Raw genomic sequence first — 19,861 nt, forward strand, 5'->3', positions numbered from 1 at the left:
TTTCTTCCTTTCTTTTTTCTTTTTCTTCCTTCCTTTCTTCCTTCCTTCCTTCTTTCCATCCTTCCTCCTTCCTTCTTTCCTTCTTTCACTTCATTTTTTTTCTTTCTATTTTAATAATTTTGCCTTCAATTCTCTTAAAACAACTGTATTACGATCAATAATGTCAAATATATGAATCATTTTCTTTAAATAAATAAGAAATAAAAAATATTTTCCCCACCTAGATTGATCTTCAGGTCTAGATGAACAGTGCTTTTCATTTATCTTGGGAGTAACAAGAGACAAATTTTCCTATTCAATGCCCAAAACTCTTTTCTGAAGTACTCTACATGAGAAAATTACCTGTTTCTATGCATGACAAGTATTTTACTTTACCTGCTATATATTATGATGAATATTAGATATATTAAAACAGCATCTTTAATTTTAATATTTTTAGATATTCATATTTGAGAAATACATATTTGATCAAATCAAATGTAAAATTATACTGAGAATCTTTTATATTTAGTACTTGGAAAAAACATGTTATTGACAGCTCCAAATTCAGGAAACAAACTGTGAGACCAGGTATTATTAAAACATCTTGACTTCTTGATCACTAGTGACAGGATTATAATGCAAATAATGTCAGAAAAGCCTATATTTTACTATATGTTACAGTAGATAAGCAATATAGTTCTAAAGTTCTCAACTCTGCACCAGACAAATGTGAATGGCATTCAATCTGCTAAACTTCACAAAAGCAGCTATATTTTATGATCCTGAGATGTTTGATTTCTGCAAAAGGAACAATCAAGATGGTACCTTAAAGGAAATACATACATAAAAGTTCATGACTAAATGCTATTAAAACATCTTAACATTCAACTGATGCAAGAAAAGGTGTGAAAGGTGAAAAGAAATGTTTTAAAATATAAAGGTTGATTTAAACATGTCAATAATTTATCACATGTAACTATACTAATACTTAAATAAACTACATACAAACTTAAGATACAAAGATGTTATGTCTATAAGATCTGCACTTTAAATTTCATAGCTAAGAAATAAAAATGGATATATTACACAAACAGTATGGATAAGGAATCTGTAAGCTATTAATATTTGATGTCTCCAAAACAGAAATGTAAATTAAAATTAAAATGATATTTAAATATGCACACATCAAAGAAGCTAAAATTAAAAAGACTGGCAACATCAGAAGTTGAAGATGCAAAGAACATGAAAATTAATGCATGCAATTGCTAAAATTCAAACTAGTAAAACTTAATTTAAAAAATATATGGGAAAATATTTTGGCTTGGGGATTTTGTTATTGTTTTAAGGAGACTTAATATATATCCTAAGATCTTTCAGTTCCCACTGCTAGCTATTTACCCAAAAGTAATAAAGCATATTGCGAAGACTCCAGAAGAGTCCAGAAGCCATACAATTATCCATCTATTGGAGAATGCATAAACAAATTATGATAGATTGAGAATATGGAGTTTGTTCCAATAATTGGTAAACGATAAAGAGTAGAAAAAAGATTTCTATGTGAGTGGAGATGTTACATGTCTGATTGGCCTAGAGGTTTTTGCCCTTGATAAAAGAAATGGCTAGGTGGATGCATTCATTTATCAAAACTCATGTGATTATACTGTCGAAATCTGAGGATTTCACTGAATGTTAATGTTTGCTTAATGAGGAAAAAAAGGTCCCATTTCCAGATAATGATAGAGCTTGAATGATAAAACTCATTTACATTCAAGACTCATGCTTTATTCACTCTGACATCACACTCTACATCAAGTGGCCAAGGACTTTTGCCTATAGCTTCCATAGTTTAGGTTACTGCCTTAGACTCTCATTTTGTTTTTCTAATAGCAACATCTCCTCTCTGCACAATTTTCTTTCTGTGCAAAAAAAAAAAATGCAAGTGATTCTCCTGGGAAGCTACATCAAGCTCTTTCAAACCACAGGGGTGCCAATTAACACAGTTTCAGGAAGTGCCTGAACTTAAATCCCAGAGCAGCACTGTCTTATTACCTATTCCTCCATCCATGAAACACAGAGCTGTATTCTAAGGTTGAGACTTGAACAGCCATCCCCAAGAAATGAATCGCATCCAGAAATAGAAAAGTTCATGATGTCAGCTTGTTATAAAAGTTTAAGCTCTTGAAAGGTCCCGTTGCTTTTCTATTCTTTGTTTTTAATTTTTGTATCTAGCTTAGGAGATTTAGTGAATCAATGGCATTGGCCTTCAGTGGAGAAAATGGAGTTGTTTCCTTTTGCAATTAAACGTGTGCATCTCTATGGCTCCAATTTTCTGACTCCATTCCTTGTAGATTCATTAAGTTATAAGTCAGTAAATTTTATACGGTAAGGGCATATTAGGCTTGAAACAAGTTCAAGCACAAATAAGATATAGGTCCTCAGTTTAGGAAATACATAACCTGGTGACAGTTAAGGATTATTAAAAAGATAACACTATAAATGTTGAGTAAGTGCTGGAATGAAGATGGCTCATTGATTGATGACCAGGAACTGTATTTTACACTTATTACATTATACTCCAGCAATAATTCTGCTTCTCCACAGGAGAAATAAAATATTATTCCTAATGCATTTTGCATGCTATGTTTCATTCATTCCTCAAATGGAAAATGCTGTCCAGCATAGTCCATTCCTGCAGGAGCCCAGAAAGACTGCAAAGTTTTCTTGCATTGCCAACAAATGGGGCCTATCATATAGTAATTATGCATCTTAAATGTTTTTCTAAAATAAAATTCAAAATATTTCCCAGCAGCTCTTTCCATCAAAACTATAATTTAGTTGTTATTACTATAGCTTAGGTGTTAGAACACCTCTAACTTAGGTGTTTTCTTTTTCAGTAAACTAGAAATTAAATACACTCTCACCACTGCAATTATTACTTATATTAGGGATTATTATTTTAATATGTATAATATTACATATAAATGATATATGTATGTAATTATGTATAACATTTGTATGTAGATGCGTTATTTAATCTAAACATTAAATAAAGTATTTGACAATTATAAGATTACATACATAGATACATACATAGATAAATATAGATAAAAATATCTCAGATATGATTCTAAGGGTTAGAGTGGCCATTTATAAATATCACCATAATTCTTTTTTTGGTAGTTCAAATGTCACCGTAGTATAGATCAATTGAATTAAGTCAACAGAGAACTGGATTTTCAATATAATCTATTTACCATAGGCATTAAAGAACTTGGCTTTATAGTTACTATTTTAACATGCAATGATACTAACAACTACCTACTCAATTTGAAACCGATCCAGGTAAGAGGCCTTTCAATATACTGTGTTTTATATTTCTTGTTGTATCATTTCAACATCATGGCACATAAAAGTTGACTTGGTAGAAAAGAAAAAGTTCATACTGGAGAAATAAGTGAACACTAAAAAACTTTTTTTTAATTATTTTGAGTCATCAGCTTCAAATTCAGAAATTGACAGCTGTATTAAAATTCAAAAATTTAGGGGCTGCAGCAATAGCACAGTAGTAGGGTGTTTACCTTGCATGCGCTGACCCAGGACAGACCTATATTAGATCTTCAGAATTTCATATGGTCCCCTGAGCCAGGAGCAATTTATGAGCACAGAGACAGGAGTAACCCCTGATCACCACCAGATGTAGACCAAAACAAACAAAAAAAATCTTAAGCTTTAGATATCATTTTTATATTATCCCCTTCTCATTTTAATGTTTGTCCTCAGTATGTAATTACTGGTTATATGTAATTACTGGGTTTCCATCACCTACACAAGAACATTTTCTATTTACTGGGTTCAGAAAATTGAAATAAACTGAGGTAATAGTCAAAAAAAGTTGCAATGAACACAGGAAGGTGATATATGAAACAAAGCAGAGGAATCAAGTATTTTGACATAAGACACTAAACTAGAAAATTGCTAATTGAGAAGTTCTGAAAATATTCATAGAAACTTTGAGTAATTTCTGAAGAAAGGAGACCAAACTGCCAAGGGTTATGAAGAAAGTGAAGCATTAGGGAATATTTTATTTATCATAATGTTTGACAAAATTAATATGAGGTTGTTCTAATTCAGTATTTATTTTTATCAATCTTCATTTTTAGATTTCATTCCAAGATGGAAAAGGGTTCAATATTGTCCACAAATTCCATAGAGAGGCATTCGATTTGAACCTCAAAAGAAAAAGTAATTTTGGCAATTTATACCTTTCCTTATAATATTTCTTTGAGGCCAAGTTTAAAGAAGAGTTTTGTATTCAAAGATCCATAGTTTTCAACAAATATAAGCCAATTGTCACCATCCTCTAGTTATTTCACATCCACAGATAGGTTATGTCCATGCACACAAATACATGTTTTGGGGCCCATGAGTGTATCATCATCACTTTAATTGACCAGACAACGAGAGTCCCCAATGTCTGGGAGAGGTCTATCTACCATTTTCTATCTCTATAACCTTTTACTGGAAACAGCATCTAACAGGATTTCTCCTGTCTCCTGGAGTGATTTCAACATAAGGGAGAAAAGGATTGGGGATACCTCTATGAGATTAAGTATTCCATGGCATTTTATTTATTCTATATTTAGTCTCCTAGAGACTCTTATGAGTTGAAATTCAGATGGAAAGAACAGAAAAGAAGGATTTCCACCATGTAATTATCAATGGTCACATGGTCACTGATCACATGATAATTTCCCAACCACAACATAGTTTTGTTAGCGTCTTTTGGGTGACAAATAATATATCTTATTTTTGTCTCATATTTAAAGCAATTGAGATTTCTTAAATTGAAAAGGAGTCTTATATTGTTAATAATATGCACCCAGAAGATCCAGACAGCTTCAAGATAAATATGTCAAAGGAAAGACCCATACTGCACCAAATTCTAGCAGTAGACCTTTGGATTATGCCAACATCGGGGAGCAAAAAGGGCTGGAGATTGAATTTAATCACACGGCCAATGATTCATTCATTTACATATGTGCAATAAACTCCAATATACCTGAAATACAGTAATAGAACCAAGCTAAAAATTTAATAATTGGGCAGTTCTGAATACCAAGGATCAGAGTAACTTATTTTTTCCTTTTTGTTTCTGGGCCACTCCTGAGTAAATCTGTGAGACTATCTGGGGTGCTGGTATTGAACACAGGTTGGCTGCTTGCTTGTAAAGCCAGAACTTTCTGGATAAAGACACACTAATGCCCCTTGAAGAAAATAAATCCTGAAGTTACGGGAAAAAATATTCCATGCTGCCTCCCAAACTTCTAACTCACAGCTCCATCACAATTAAACTGTTCTCACAGAGCCAATCTTGCCTTGAATCCTTTGAGCCATTATAGCAAATTGTTGAACCTGATAAAATTTTAGGAATAAATACCAGTACCGCAGATACCTAGGTTACCTGGTTTCCCTCCATGCGCTCTGCCATGTTCATTGCTGGCAAATATAAGATCTTACACAATTTCAAGATGTATGAAATTATCTGAGAAGGCTTATACTAACTCCAGTAGATAACATCTAAATTCTATTGTTTCTGGATATTAAAGTTCATTGGTATTGATATAAAATCTGGGTTTGAGGGCCTTACCATCAGGGCTTACTTCTAGCCCTCACTCAGTGGTCATCATGGGCAGGTCTCAGAAGACTATGGAAGGAATAATGTTAGATTTGGATCAAGCACATGTAAATAAATTATTATGAGAGTCTACCCTTTGGGCCAAAAAAGATATTGTCATTGGAACATAAAGAACACTTAACTACAGAGATATAAAGTTAATACATGATTTTTTTGAAATTATTAATGTCAACCAGAAATAATGTATGTGTCGATTCATGTATATATATACTAGTACTTCATATATGTAAAATATATGCACATCTCTCCATTTTACTACAGCTAGATAATATAAAACATATGTATATAGATATTTGAAATGTATTTAGAAAACTCAAATAACCCTGCAGTATATATCCATAATATTGACTATTTATATACATATAATATGCATATATAATCATACACTCATATTCACAGAACTCTATTCTCAAAGTAAGCAGTAAATTCTAATTATTTACAATCATTTATATGGTTCCAAAAATGCCATGACTCCAAAGAGCAGGTCATACAAAACACTAAGAACTTTGTACCACAAGTGTATAGATTTATTCCTTTCTGAAAACTAATATCTGCAAATAATATGAGACCAGCATCACTATTAAAATAAAGGAGCAAATGTCCATACCATGACCAATTGTGCTCCCTGGGAATAGGCTATTACTCTTAACTATGCTTTCCCAGCATTGGCTGGGAATATAACTGGCTTTGAATTCATGCGGTCAAACTCCAAGGGTTTTCAGAAAAAATATAGATGCGTACTTTCCTCTTAATAGGAAGTCAGAGGTGGCCTTCTACCAATACTTAAATGGTTAACAATTCGCCAAATATTATTGTACAATTGTTACCCGTTTTTTCCTAAAACTTAGGATGTTCCTCACACACCCTAAGTTTGGGAATAATGTTCGCATAAATTGCATGATGAGGGTTTGAGCAATATTACAGTGGACAAAGTACGTATGTTGCATGCAGCTGATCAATGTGATTCCCCAAACACTGCCAAAGTGATGTCAAAATATGAAGTCAGGAACACTGCCTATATGCTCCCCCCCCAAATCAATGTTTTGATTATGTAATCAAGTACTGCATTAACCAACATTAAATAAATATGTATTTCTCATAAAGTCAAAATTGATTAGGTCTGCATTTTAATTATTAAGCACATTTTTCAAAATCAGTAAATGTCTGGGGCATATTCTATATCCAAAGTTACTTAGAAATCAACCCTGTGGAACAGATCAATAGTACAGTGGTAGGATTCTTGCTTTACAGACAGCTGAATTAGTTTTAATTTCTGTTACATTATATAGTCCTGTGAGACTTTCCTGGAGTGGTTACTGAGGACAGTCATGAGTAAGAACTGAGCACCACTAAATGCGGCTAAGAAACATACAAACAAACAAAAACAAAATAAAAAAAACTAAATTCTAGTGTTTTTTTTTTGTTTGTTTTTAGGCCACACCCATTTGACACTCAGGGGTTACTCCTGGCTATGTGCTCAGAAATTGCCCCTGGGTTGGGACGACCATATGGGACACCGGGGGATCGAACCGCGGTCCGTCCTATGCTAGTGATTGCAAGGCAGACACCTTACCTCTAGCGCCACCTTCCCGGCCCCTAGTTTTTTGTTTAGCCTCTGATTCTCCAACACTATTCCACATACATTCCTATGTTTTATTATGAATATTTTATTTTTTAAAAAATAACATATCCGGGGCTGGAGCTGTGGTGCAGCAGTAGGGCATTTGCCTTGTACTCGCTGACTAACCGCTGTTCAACCCCCCCAGGTCCCATATGGTCCCCCAAGCTAGGAGCCATTTCTGAGCACATAGCCGGGAGTAATCCCTGAATGTCACCAGGTATGGCCCCAAATCCAAAACAAACAAACAAACAAAAAATATATTTAAGTACTATGATTACAAACATCTTTGCAGTTGGGTGTTAGATATAAAAAGGAAGTGGGAATGTTGCACTGTTAAAGTGGGGTGTTTCAATTTATTATGGATATTTTGAAATATTCGAACATTTAAAAATCAGTATAGATTGTTTGGCATGATCTTATATTTCCTATAATAAAGATATCTTATTATTTTCTTGCATTAAAAAATGACATTAAAATATCCATCACTCTGAAATGCAAGGAAGTTGGATTATCAACTTTATTCCACTTCAAAATGCAAATAATTTAAATTCATTAGTAAAAAGATATATAAGGGGCCAGAGCCAAGTACATGGTTGGAATTTAATTGTCTTGTACATCAGACCTTAGTTTGATCCCCAATAATGGGAACCACAAATGGTCCTCTGAGAACTGTCAGGAGTGATCCTAGCCTGGAATAAGCTCTAAAGACCATTTGGTGTACCCCCAACCCAGAAAAAGTAAATATGCAAATAAATGACAAGGGAAATATCAAATCTAAAGTGACATTTTTTGAGTTTTGATAAGTGCAAAATCTCTGGTAGTCAAAACTCACACTAACTTTATAATCCTCTTCTCCATTCCAATTACAACCATTATTCTGACTACTTTTAAGAATATATTAGTTATTAAAGAGCTATTATAATGCCTTATGTGAAAAGAATTAGATTATACCTTAAATTACTTATAATTGGAGTTGTAATGAGTCTTCAACTTTTTCCTCAAGAAAATGTTCATCTCAGAGGCCAAAGAGATATTGCTGAAGGTACTCAGCCATACATCACAATTAAATGTGACTGAATGGACACCAAAGTATCATCTTTTCTGAAACCAAAATGCGGGTCCCATTTCTGTCTACAATTTGCATTTTTATCACATTTTTGCATTCCACCGATATAGCAATATCCCATATGAAATACGAAGCAGTCCATTGCAGATAAAACAGAAAAAATAACTGACTTATTTTTCATGCCATCGCTATGAAAAGAAGGTTGTTTGGCATCTCCCAAAGTCCCAGGATGTATGCGCACAGGGTGAATACAAAAGAAATATTCAAAGCAATGTAAGGAAAAGCAAAATGACAGACATTAAACTCGAACACTTCTCAAAGAAAGGGCATCAATTTGGTGATAAATCCCCCACTGTGGAATACATTGAAAAGATAAATAGGAAGTAGCAAATTAATGCATTCATAGATGAAGTCAAGCCACTTAGCAATATAAGCAAAAGAGTAGAATCTGGGGACCCTTGCTTACATTTCTCCTTCTGTCAGTAATTAAAGTTATTTACCTTCTTTTGAGACATTTACAGAAAATTAAATAATTCCTCTAACCATGTTGAAGGTGAAAACTGTTATTTTTCAGAAACTCTTCCCAATTTTATTAGAGCAGATTTTACTAAAAATCCACACTAGAGACTAAATGATTTCATGACAGAAACCCAGGAACAAATTACAAGGAAAAAGAAAAAAGAAATGAAAGCAAACTTGTTTGTGCCAGGCCTTCAGACTGTACAACAAAAATCTTGGCCTCCATTCAGAATATCATTTTTCTATCTGGTTCATCAAACATTGATGAATGTCCCCTCTGTCTTAAATATAATAATGCTTTAAAAAGTGCTTCAATGATTAAATAAGATTCAGTCATTTTTCACATTTATTTTTGAGGAAGTTCCTCACAAAATGACTGATATGCATGAGCTCATATTTCATAAAAGTCATTATATATCTACTACATTTTATTACCCTCACATAGAAATTATGAAATGGAATTTCAGTAAGTCTCTTTTGCATGAATTATATAGCACAGAAATAGTAAAGTTAAAATGTAACCCCACAGACAAATATTTTATTATATATTCCTCCTATAAAACCTATGTAAGTTTAAGCAACTTGGTAACCCAGAAAATATCTGGTGGCAGACAAAGGCCATCATATGTGGAGAAAGACAACTTGCTTAAATTCATAGACCATTAACTAGCTCTTTGTTATTAAGCAAGATGATTTTCTATCTGTTAAGCCCCCCAACATTTTCCTGGGCAATTTCTTAATGGCTCAAGAGACATATTTCATGAGGCAAAATTTATTTATAATATGCAAAGATATTGTGCCATAATATGGCTTAAACCTTCTATGTACAAATGCTTACTTGTTAATTAGGTAAGATATATGCAGAGACCTGGAGAAGGTAAAAGACCACACATCTGATTTTTTGGGGTTAAGGGGGAATGTTGGTTAGTAGGTTTGCTTTACCTGCACACACATCTCCCAGAAACTAGAATGGAATTAGTGAATTTATCTGTCTGTGGACTATCTCTCCAACTTAAATATAGCTTATAACTTATATTCTTTGCAATGCTATCTTTCAAATACTGACAGTACAATACAATAATCAGGTTCAAAATAAATGATTTTGCTTCAAGTTTTCAGTAACAAGCTGCTATAAATTTTGGCAAGTCAGGGCCAGAGGGATAACACAGAGGTAATGTGGTTGCTTGCTTTGCATGCAACCAACTTAAGATGAATGGTGGTTCGAATCCCAGCACCACATATGGTCCTCCGAGCCAGCCAGGAGCAATTTCTGAGCACAGACGAGAAGTAACCCCTGAGCGTTGCCAGGTGTGACCAAAATCAACAACAAAAAAAATTGGCAAGTCAGTTCCCAAAAATGGTCCTTGATTCTCTCACTAAAAATAAAGTAACTCATTTTAATTTGCTGGAGTCTGCAAGCAAAAAGAGTGACATATGAGGCCAAAGCGATCATATAAACCAGGTATTGGCATTTCCCTTGCATGTGGTCAACTCAGGTGATATCTCAGGCACCCCATGGGGTCCCGCAAGCCTGCCAAGTGTGATCTTCCAGTGAAGAACTAAGAATAAGACCTGAATACTGCTGGGTATGGCTCTAAAAACAAACAAATTGAATAAAGGGTGACTAGCAATGTTTTAACATGTCCCTTTGAAATCATTATTTAATATTGGGGAACAGTAGAAATCCACTGCTATCAGTGAATAATTAATGCTCCCAGAGAGATTAAACATCACCACTGGGATTCTCCTCACAAATATAAACAGCTCTTCTGACCTGTATTCTTTAAAGACTCCTCTGACAGTCACAACACAGCCATCAAAGATACTGGAAGATTTCCAGTAAATTACTATGGAACTAGATCACACAAAGGTTATTGCCATAGAATATCAACACAAGAGATAATTCTCTCAGCCTGATATGAAGATGCTCCCTAGTGATCTATACTCATTGAGACTTGGTGATCAGCCATTTGAACGTAGATTAATATTTTATGGGGCACACACCTGATAGTGCTCAAGGATCATTCTAAGTAGTGCTCAGGGACTGCAATCTGGGTATTGAACCAAGGAAGGTGGGATGCAAGTCAAGGACCTTAATCCCTATGCTAACTCCATGTGGTAGAAAAACTAAGAGGAGGCACAACATAACTGTTGTCTCAAATCACAAAATTCAAGAGCAGTGGATTCTTGATTCCAGAATAAGGCAGAATCCTTAATGCTCTTAGCATTATGGAATGAACAATCAAAGTTATCTAACAAAAATCAGAAAACATGTTTAATTATTTTTATTAATAATTTTTATTTTGACCAAAGTGGATTACAAATCTCTCCCAGTAGTATTTTAGGTACATAATGACTTTGAATCAAGGACATTCCAACCACAAATGTTGTCCTCTCTCCACCCCTGTTCCCAGCATACATCCCATATCGTCCCTCCTTTGCCCCCTGGACTGCTAGTATAAGTGGTCCCCTCTGTGTCTAACCTGTTGTAGATTGGGTATCGATTCTGTTGTACTTGACTTTGGATTTGGTGTTCAAGACTGGTCATATTTTTATTTCTACTAAATGCTCATATGACTGTTTGGTCTTGGTGCCCTCCATTATATCCCCTTCAGATTGTGAGGAGACCAAGATGGTTCAAGAAATGTGTCTAATTTCAAGATAGTATGCATGCCCTGGCTAACAAAGGAAAAATTGTTTCAGGAAAGGTGGACTTAGATTCTAACCTGATGGAGCAATAGAGCATCAAGCCTTCTTATTTTATGACTTCAAATAATCTTTATTTTTATTCATGACATTTTCCACTTTAGAAATGAGAAAACTATGGCTGTGAGTAGCAAAGTGACACCAGGTAACTGATTAGGGTTTGGTCACTGATGTGTTGATAAAGAAAATATTTATGCCTGCATGCATAAAGTCTTATAAAGCATCAACTGTATCATTCAAAGTTGCTAAAATTATTCTCAATTCTTTAAATCTCAGTCTCCATTACTACAATGTCAAAACCAGCCCTTCCTGACATTAGATTTCCTGACTTTAACTTATTTATATAGGTTTGGGCTGTTTTTTTTGTTTGTTTGCTTGTTTATTTTTTAGGGGGGTTATACCCGGCGGCACTCAGGGATTACTCCTAGCTCTGTGCTCAGAAATGGTTCCTGGCTTGGGAGACCATATGGGATGTTGGAATTCGAACCACTGTCCATCCTGGATAGATTGCTTGCAAGGCAAGTGCCCTACAGCTATGCTCTCTCCCTGTTCCCTGTTTATTTAGGTTTTTACTCCAAAGGTGTTTGTGAAAAATGTTGAATGCATCAAAAAATTTGGGAAGCTTCACTCTTCTCTGCAGTGTCCCTCCTGTACATAAATGATTTAATAAAATAATGGGTCTACACCTGATGAGAATTTGAATCCATATGTGAACAGATGATGCCAAAAGGGTCAAAGGGGGAATATTCAAAATGAACTAACAGCAAGACTCCAGGAGGTACTTCAAGATGTGCTTCATAGCCATTTACAAGATATTTTATGGGCTTATTTGATGAAAATAATAAACACCTTATATCAAATGGTAGAAACAATGTTTTCTGGTTCTGATACCAGCTGAGATATTTATTTCTTGATGTTAATAAAGAAACCTACTGTGTATCTAAGCTCCAAGAGCGTGAATGTCTCTATTAACCAAGCCATTCTTTCAAAACTCCTTTTCTGAGGTTACTGCTGAGCTTACAAATAAATATATGCCTTGACTAACCTGCAACATGATCGTCCTTGCGAAGAGCTGAGAGTTCACATTAATTAATTTGTATGTACAGAGAATGTCAAAGATGTCTCTAATAGGAAACCTGGAATGTCAGCAGCTCAGAACAAGTAAATCATGAGACATATTTTAAGTGGTAATCATTTAGAATCGATATTTTAAAGCTCAACACAATCATCATAGCCAGGTATATTTCTTAAATGCCATATAATTCACTTAAACAGTTATTTGTGAAAGCTTTTTACTGTTATTCTGGGATAGCCTGGGCATCTTATTTTAAACAAACTTGGGTTAATTTTATTAAGCACCTAAAATGGTCATAATAACATTAAGTTATTATTCAGTTATCTATACATGTTAGATGACCCAATTAATGTGTTTATTTTATTTTATTTTTATTTTGGGCCACACCCAGTGATGCTCAGGGGCTACTCCCAGCTATGCGCTCAGATATCGCTCCTGGCTCGAGGGATGAAACTGTGATCTATCCTAGGTCAGCTGTGTGCAAGACAAACACCCTACCACTGAGCCACTGCTCCGGCCCCTATTTTTTTTTTTTATTTTTAACTTTACTACATTTCCCTATTTCCCATTCTGAGTTCCCTGAAACAGCAAATGACACAAATAACTTTTCTGAACATAAACTAATAAAAAGAAAATTGGTTTTTTCCTGGATCTCCCTCTATTGTCTCTGATCACATATTAAATCTGAGTATTAATTGTCTTAAATTTTAAAAGTATCTTAGGTAATTTTGATTTATTTATTAGTTATTAGAGTTGAGAGGCATTTGGTCTATGTTTTGGATTTAGAAAGTAGTTGGCGGAGATACCTAGCCTGTTGAATGTCCCTTCCTGGTGAATAAACATATAATCTGAGTTATGGGGTAATTGTTTTGTATTATTTACACTTTTTTCTAAAAAAAAATGCTACAGTCAAACCAAAACTAACTCTTACAGGTTCCAAATAAGAGTCATTTCCAAATGCTCCTTTCTTCAGGCCACCCTTCAAATATTCCAGCGCATCTTTCTCAGAATCTGTCCACTGTTAATACATACATGATGAACAAGAGTTTTTACGACAACAAGGTTTTTCTCAAAATACTCCTTGCCTAGGCAGTTTGAAAAACCAAAATCATACACACCTTATCATTTTTTCAATTTTATTTTTACTAAACTTTGTCTTCTATCATCAATCTCACTAGGCCCTTCACTCAGCAGTTCTTGAAATGCAAGTTATTTTTCTACTTCCAGCTGTTTATTGGTATCTTGTTCTCAGACAATTCAAATATAAGGTCTTCTAAGATTCCGTTTAAATTCTAAACTCTGACAAATTGTAAAATCAATCCATATTGGCATCCTTCTTCTTGGAAATTTTTATTAGCCAATGTGTCTATCAACTATCAGGAAGCTCAAGTACTTTCTGTCTTCACTTTAATTTTCCTAATCATATATTCTACAAAATATATGGTTTTTTTTTCCAAATACATCTTAAACAATACAGATAACATGTACGATTCTTTTGAATTTACCAAAACAGATAGTATCCTGGATCAATGAATGAGACTAAAATGAATATTTAGTTAAATAAAGAAGAAACAAAGAACATAACTAGATATTTTATTTATTTATTTATTTATTTATTTATTTATTTATTTATTGTTTTTTTGGACCACACCCGTTTGATGCTCAGGGGTTACTGCTGGCTAAGCGCTCAAAAATTGCCCCTGGCTTGGGGGGGCCATATGTGTTGCCGGGGGATCGAACCGTGCTCCTTCCTTGGCTAGCATTTGCAAGGCAGACACCTTACCTCTAGCGCCACCTTGCCGACCCCAACTAGATATTTCTAAATGTTATTATGTGAAGCCCACAAATGAGACAAGTTGCATAATATGATGTATGTACTTATGTAATAATTTCTCAATGATTTTATGAACTGATATTTTTATTATTGTATTTTATTTTCTCTTCTGTAGATTATATGTGATCTCTGGTACTATACGAGACATTATGTGATTACTCTGCTATTAACTGTCACAAATGACATGAGAATTTCCCTAAAGATACAAGTTTATCCAAAACCATTGGAAAACTAAGTGGTAAAACCAAGGCTAATGTAAGTTCCTGCATGTTTTTTATATTTGACATTTACTTTGAGTGGGGAAAGTGGGCCTTTTATTTCTGAGCTAAAGCAATAATAACTGTATAGTTTTTGCTTCTAAGACCTCAGCTATGTTTAAACACAGAAGCAGATCAGACCATGATCTCTTTGCTTAATATTAAATATGATTTTAGAAATTCTAAAGTACTTTGAAATAATGAACAAACAAAAATAACAATTTTCTGTATTCTAATATAAATAGTTTTCAATCGTTTTGAGTCAAAACTCTATTCAAAATGATGGAGCAATGAAAGCTTGGGCATAATTTTTTGGCTAGGAATTCCCACCAATTATATTGGTAATCATGTGAACCATCAAAGTCATCTTATGGGACCCAACCTAGCTCTGAGTGATCTTAAGTGGTGGCAAAATGAACAAATTTAATATACAACACCTATGTTACAGTTTTTAAATGATATTTTTCTGAGCCACACATTTAAATGATTATTGTCAATATCACTAGGAACTATTAAAAACATTATTGTAGAGAAAATACCAGTTGCGATAGCATGCCGTTTTCAAAATTCCATTTAAATCTGAAATCTTGACTTTCAAAATATTCTTGGATTCTCAAACCCAAATGTGTTGACTTTAAGATTCTCTTAAATTCACCGTCAAAACACATTTGAGTTCATGTCCATTTAGTCCATGAGTTCCAAAGGTTTTCCAGATTTTTCTACAATGAAGAATATCTGGAATACTATTTCTTCCAGATTTGTTTCCCTTTAATGAGCAACACAGGCCCACATCAGAGGGATTCTAATGAGTTGGCCAGTATACTGATTAATTATAGTTATGGATTTATCTGCAGGTTAACTGATAAATAATCCACACTTGTATTCCAAGTATAACTGTTAAAGGATTGCCATTATTATTTTCAAAGATATAGAGACAGGATCAGAGATGTTAACTATTTTATTCAATGACACATAATAAATAATAGTAAAAAGTTCAGGTCTGGCCTGGACTGACTGCAAAATTGACTATTTACTACAATATTGTGCACACTAAATTATGTCTCTCTTATAAACACCAACCTATATCCAACCAATTATAATACCATTAGTAATAAAGTCACCTCATATTAATAGTGTCATATAATTTCTGTGATGTTAAAATGAGTCAGAATGATCACATGTTCATGTTCTATATTTAATATTATAATGTTTTTAGTCTTAAAAATCTAACTATGTCCATGATGTTAAAAGCCTTGCACTTTCTATGGAGAACACATCATCCAAAGAGCCTTTTGAACCTTCCCTATAAAGACATTACTTATTCCTTCTCTATATTCTGCTTTTGAGCAGATAATTATTTTAGAATGTTTATTCATGACATTTTGATAGAGTTAATTTATAGATTCGAATAGAATAGTGATTCATAAAAGTGCCTAATTTCAATCACCTTTCAAATTATGGCCTTATCTATCACTTTGTATCAGGTAACAGGTCTATTTAATAAATAAGCTCAGCTATTTCTCTCTAGTACCAAGATCCTGAAAACATGTCCCTTGCAGATCTATATCGACGTGTTTTTAACCTCAATATCAATGAGGAAAGTTATAAAATAGGTATAAAGAAAGGCTTTGTCAAAGTTTTTAAAATAAAGCATATTCCAGTAAAAAAAAAGATGAACAATCACTTAGGATCAGTTATACAATCACTTGCCAGAGAGCTTAGCACATAACAGATGTAATTATCCGCTAAAGATGAACTTAATGAAATTAAAGGGTTCCTGTTTACTTTAAGGACTATTTAATAAACTTGACTCTCCTAGGAAGCTGATTACATCCAGCAAACCTTGAATAATTCTCATGCTAAATTGTATATATTAATAATTGAATAACTCTCAAGTGTAGAAGAATATGTGTATCCGATTTATCAGCTATCTGGGGGGTTATGTTGTTTTTTTCACATTTCCTTAACTTAAAGCAGGTTTTCCTACTTCCTAATTTTTACATTCATTTTTGCCCACTTATTTTGCCTCATCAGCACAGCCAAAAGAAGAAGATTTATTCTAGACAGTACTAACTTTGGGGAATAGGCTCCAGAAAGTTAGCCCCACCCTGCAGTCTTGACTGAAATGGGGAGACCCCTGAAATAGGGGCTCCAGATCTTACAGGGACTTGAGATAAGACTTCCCCTGGTCTTGGCTGGTCTTTTTCCTAGGTCTTTGGTTTGGTTTGGGTTTGGGTCACACCTATCAGAGCTCAGGTTTTACTCTTGAATAAGTGCTTAATTTCAGTCCTATTGGAGCATTGGGTTCCCCAAGTTCTGTGGATGCTGGGAATCAAACCTTGGTCAGCCATTAACAAAGCAAGTGACTTTGCCCCTTTGTTATTCCCCCTGGCCCTTTTACACACCCCTCTTATCTTATTTCAAAGCAAGTAGAACAAAAACAATAAAAAGCAAATGCACAAAATCAGTACTTGCCCTTTATTTTATTCAGTTCATTGGCATGTGCAGATTTCTGCTCTGACATGCTAGCGCCCAAACTTAAAAGAGCTTCCTTTGAAAATCATAAACCAGACTAACTTGCAGTTTGTCATTCTCTTTGCTTACATATAAGTCACCTAGATATTAAGAAACTACCACAAAATATGAGCATCATATTGCTATAAAGGTTTCCTTCCTTAGACATCCCTCACCTTTGTTGCCTAGAAATCTAATATAAGGAATTCCTCTATTCCATAAAATTCCAGGAACTAAAGTCCAGCTGAGCTTGACTGGCCAGTGCCTAAAAAGAAGTACAAGAACTTGTATTTCTTTTTTTTTATGGTTCAGAATATTTTTTAATAATTTTATTGTGATCAAAGTAAATTACAAGTCTTTCACAGTAATATTTAAGTTAATAGTGACAATGAATTAGGGTCATTCCTACCACCCCTTTTCCCAACATGCATCCCATATCTCCCACCTTTGCCCAATGGACTGCTAGTGTAAGAGGTTTCCTTTGTGTATCGCTTAAAAATATAGAATGCTCTTGAGGCCAAACAGGTGCAAGACTACTAAGTAGTAGGTTAGATACAGAGGGGACCACATATTCTAGCCGCCCTGGGGGTGAGGGAAGAAGAAATGGGAGGGAAGATAAAAACGGACGGGTAGGGAGGACAATTCGGTGATGGGAATCCCCCCTGATTTTATGTAAATATGTACCTAAAATATTATTGTCAACAATATGTAAGCCACTATGATCAAAATAAAAATTATATTATAAAAAAAGAAAAAATATAGAATGCTTCATGAATTTGAGTGTAATCCTTGAGCAGGGGCCATGCTAATCTTCTCTGTATTGCTCCAATTTTAGTTATATGTGCTGCTGAAGCAAGCACAGGACTTGTATTTCTAAAAGATTTTTTTAATTTTAGTCATCAATTAAATAAACATACATTGGCATACTTATTCTTGTATACATCATGCTTGTTTATTTATCCTGGCAAAGTGCCACTTAGTATGCCAATTCTAAATTAAATACCCAAGCAGCTTGCAAAAATCTGACATTAGTTTTACGGAACTTGTATGTGTCAGTAAGTATAATTAGAACCAAGTACCTGGAGTTAACAAAATGGCTGTCTGAGCTGAACAGAATGATGGATCTAATAAATAACATTTTTAATAGGTGAAGGGTTTTCCCATCATTAAAATGATTGGGAAAGAAGTCCGGTAAGTCCAACATCCAGCACATCACAGAAGGGGTTTGAAAGAAACTGGTCTCAGTCTGATGCATTCCAATTACTTATAAGAGATTATGTGAACTTAATAAATAAATAAAAATAACAAAATTTTCTAATGACCACATTTTCCTAAGAAACTACAATAGGACTTTTTGTTCCTAGTAAACATTTGAACAAAGAGTCTAAGGAAGAACAATATACTCAAAATCTGTGGCCAAAATTAAGAAATAAGCTTCAATTTCTCATTATATATGTTTTGTTTTGTTTTGGGGCCACACCCAGTGATGCTCAGGGGTTACTCCTGGCTCTGTGCTCAGAAATCGCTCCTGTCTTGGGGGAACACATGGAATGCTGAGGGATTGAATTGCGGTCCATCTAGGCTAGTGCAGGCAAGGCAGGGCCTTACCACTTGTGCCACAGTTCCAGCCCCAATGTCTTATATTTCTTTTTTGTTTTTGTTTTTGTTTTTTTGGGCCACACCCGGCCTTCTCAGGGTTTACTCCTGGCTGTCTGCTCAGAAATAGCTCCTGGCAGGCACGGGGGACCATATGGGACACCGGGATTCGAGCCAACCACCTTTGGTCCTGGATCGGCTGCTTGCAAAGCAAACGCCGCTGTGCTATTTCTCCAGGCCCAATGTCTTATATTTCTAAAAGAAAAAAAAGACAAGATTATGTGACCTCATATCTTTGCCAACAAATGTTGGTATATTCACCTGATAAGCTGAAAGTTATAAATAAATATATGTTTTAGGGATAACTTCTTATCATAAATAACTTTATTTATGTGGTAAGGTAACCTTTCTTCTCCCAAAAGATGCACAGATTTAAGAAGGGTTACTGCAACCCACTGTGTATATATATATATATATATATATATATATATATATATATATATATATATATATATATATATATATATATATATTGGGGGGTTTGGGCGACACCCAGTGATGCTCAGGGATTACTCCCGGCTATGTGCTCAGAAATCTCTCCTGGCTCGGGGGACCATATGGGCTCTTGGGATGGAAGCCACTTCTGTACTGGGCCAGCATGTACCAAGGCAAATGCCCTACTGCTGTGTTATCGCTCCTGCCCCTTCACTCTACATCTTAAGGTAGAGAAATATGGAATGTTCTCATGAAATGTATGTTTTAGGTATAACTTCCTATCATAAATAACTTTATTAATACATGTTTGTAAGGTAGCGTATGTTTTCCCAAGAGGCACACAGACTTAAGAAGAGATATTGTGGCCCACTGCACATCCTAAGGTAGAGAAATATGGAATATTCTCAGGAAAGGTATGTGTCAAAAATATTTTAAACTGAGAATCTTGCTTTTTATGAGCTCTAGTTGAATAAATCAAAACATACCTAGCTAACTCAGTTA

The 19,861-nt window shown here is 34.5% G+C and overlaps 1 protein-coding gene and 1 non-coding gene across 4 annotated transcripts in view; both read right to left on the minus strand.

Moving 5' to 3' along the window:
- The window catches only part of GRM7 (glutamate metabotropic receptor 7), an 884,078-nt gene that overhangs the window by 644,673 nt on the left and 219,544 nt on the right, over nucleotides 1–19,861 (minus strand). The gene's annotated exons all lie outside the window — the stretch shown is intronic.
- LOC125998349 (U6 spliceosomal RNA) lies at nucleotides 18,022–18,129 on the minus strand. The gene has a single exon (XR_007491939.1). It is a non-coding gene; the product is annotated as a U6 spliceosomal RNA (small nuclear RNA).

The sequence above is a fragment of the Suncus etruscus genome, chromosome 20 (genome assembly GCF_024139225.1).
Source record: "Suncus etruscus isolate mSunEtr1 chromosome 20, mSunEtr1.pri.cur, whole genome shotgun sequence".
Taxonomy (NCBI): Eukaryota; Metazoa; Chordata; class Mammalia; order Eulipotyphla; family Soricidae; genus Suncus; species Suncus etruscus.